A 2,536-nucleotide genomic window follows, 5' to 3' on the forward strand; every position below is an offset into this window, starting at 1 on the left:
GCTTTTAATCCTTTAAAAATTGACATTATTTATTATGAAATAATGTCCCAAAATGCTTAGAATGGCAAACAATATCTTCCACAACATTTTCTGACTGACTTTCAGTATTATCTGTCATTGTAACTTCTCCAACCTCATGCCAAATCCAATATCTAACAAAACTGAATTACTTAGATTACTTGGATTGCATTCGTTGAGGTTTCTTATAACTTATACTAACTATATTATACTAATTTGCATAGATATCCCAACCTATTTAAACTATCCTTAATATGGGGTGGGAAATTGTATATCTCATTTAGAGTTATAACTTTGATGACTCACATAGTCACTGACACTAAGCAGGTGGTCTATAAATGTTGGATACATTCCATAACATTTGGAAAAGTTTCACTCACCAGAGTTGATCTTAGTATTTGGAAACAAATCTTAGTTCATTCTGAGACTGAGTATCTTTTTTTTTAGAATCAAGCTGGTGACTTCGTCTGTAAGATTTTTGTGTAAGGAAAGGGCTGAGTCACTTTCATACAAGCCTAAACAGGAAGCATCAACCCAGGGACATTTAAACTCCCCATTAAGTCAATGATACCTAAAATAAAGCCAGTGTTACCCAGGCACTAGGGAACAAAACTGCTTAGTGAAGTTGGTGTTTAGGTAAACACAATGAATTCAAATCAGGGGACTTCATGGAACTTTCCCTCAAGGAATTAATTGCCTTAGTGAAAAGTAGTTAATTCTCATCTTGGTCTAACTGAATCATATAGTCTACCCATTCCAGGTAAGGCAAAATTGTATACAACTTGTTCTCTCTAGTATAAATTTACAAGTTTTGCCAGTTAAAAAAAAAATTATTACTTAATTAATTTCAGTTTGACTGATCACCTATAAAATCATGCATGCTTGAATAGACTTCATATAAAAAGAAATTTTAGCAAATATTTGTTTACATACACAATAACAGAATCAAAAAATTCTTAGAGTTAAACTAATACTTAGAGAGCTAAGCTTTCTCCAAATACTATGTCTTTCTAAAAATAACTCTGAAGCTGATAATCTATCCCCTTTTAACAATCCTTTAGATGAGTAATTTTTATTCAGAGGTGATTGTGGGAATAACACTTTTTATTGTGATAAGGACACTTAACATGAGATCTACCTTCTTAGCAATAACAGAAATTTAAAAAATTTTTAAAATTATTTGTCCACTTCTAAATATAAAAAATTCAACATAATTTGTTTTATTTTACAAACATTTTTAAATAGCTGTCTTTCTATTTTTATATTTGATACATATTTTAATATATTTTTTAGTATTAAGAAACTGAACTTTAAAAGTTACAGACCCATAAGCTTTCTTTTGATATATAATGTTGATGAAAGAATGAAACTCTGTAAAATATTTAAAGAGATTTATTCTGAGACAAATGTGCATGACCTAGGCCCATGGCACAGTCCCAAGAGGTAACTGAGAACATGTGCCCCAAATGGTTGAATTACAACTTGGTTTTATATATTTTTAGGGAGACAGAAGTTATGGTTAAAACATAAATCAATACATGTGAGTTTGCATTGGTTGGTCCCAGAACAAATTACATTACCTGTCATAAGTGGATTCAAAGATTTTCTGACTGAAAATTGGCAGAAAGAGTAAAGTTCTGCCTAAAAAATTTGAAATCAGTAAAATAAATTGTTGAGGTAAAATAAGGAAAGTTGTGGAGGCCAAAGTACTTGTTATGTAGATGAAGACTTTAAGTAGCAGACATCAGTGAAAATACGTGTATTTTTCTTAAAAGCTGTTCTCTATAGATGCAAATTTCCCTGAAGAGGCTTTTGCAGGGTCATTTCAGTACAGTATGTCAAAGACATGCATTTTGGTGTAAATCTTTTTTTTCCTTGAGAGTCTGCTATCTTTTATGTGATGCTATATCAGTGGTAGGTTGAAATTTGGTATCTTATGCCATAGAGTCTGTTTTGTCTTATAATCTCTACTGTTGATGCTATTCAGTTGTGCCTAAAACTCTGCAAGGGACAGGGTATAACGAGGTGTGTAGGCCCCCCTTTTCCATCGTGGGTGACTTACATTTTATTTTTGGTTTACAATAAGTGTCACAGTTTCTCAATAAGGATCATGCATGTTTTGAGACTATTATGAATAATAAGGAAAACAATTGAGTGGTCCAAATGACATACTCTGAGGTTTTTCATTTTAAGTAGATAATTTTCTATTTTAACATAGGCTTTGATTGTGATCTGATTAATATTTTCTAGAAAGTTTTGAATACAGATAGTAAGGAAATTCAATAGTATATAAAGGAAATCACAATATTTTACTCCAAAATATATGTCTATTTGATATATATTGAAATGGCTGACCGGGCTCGGTGGCTCAGCCTGTAATCCTGCAGCTTGGGAGGCTGAGGTGAGTGAATTGCCTGAGCCTGCGGGTTCAAGACCCACCTGGGCAACTTGGTGAGACCTCATCTCTACAATAAATAAATAAAAAATTAGCCGAGTGTGGTAGCACGCACCTGTAGTT

This window comes from Carlito syrichta, unplaced genomic scaffold (genome assembly GCF_000164805.1).
Source record: "Carlito syrichta isolate Samal-C Ts95f unplaced genomic scaffold, Tarsius_syrichta-2.0.1 Scaffold304492, whole genome shotgun sequence".
Classification (NCBI taxonomy): Eukaryota; Metazoa; Chordata; class Mammalia; order Primates; family Tarsiidae; genus Carlito; species Carlito syrichta.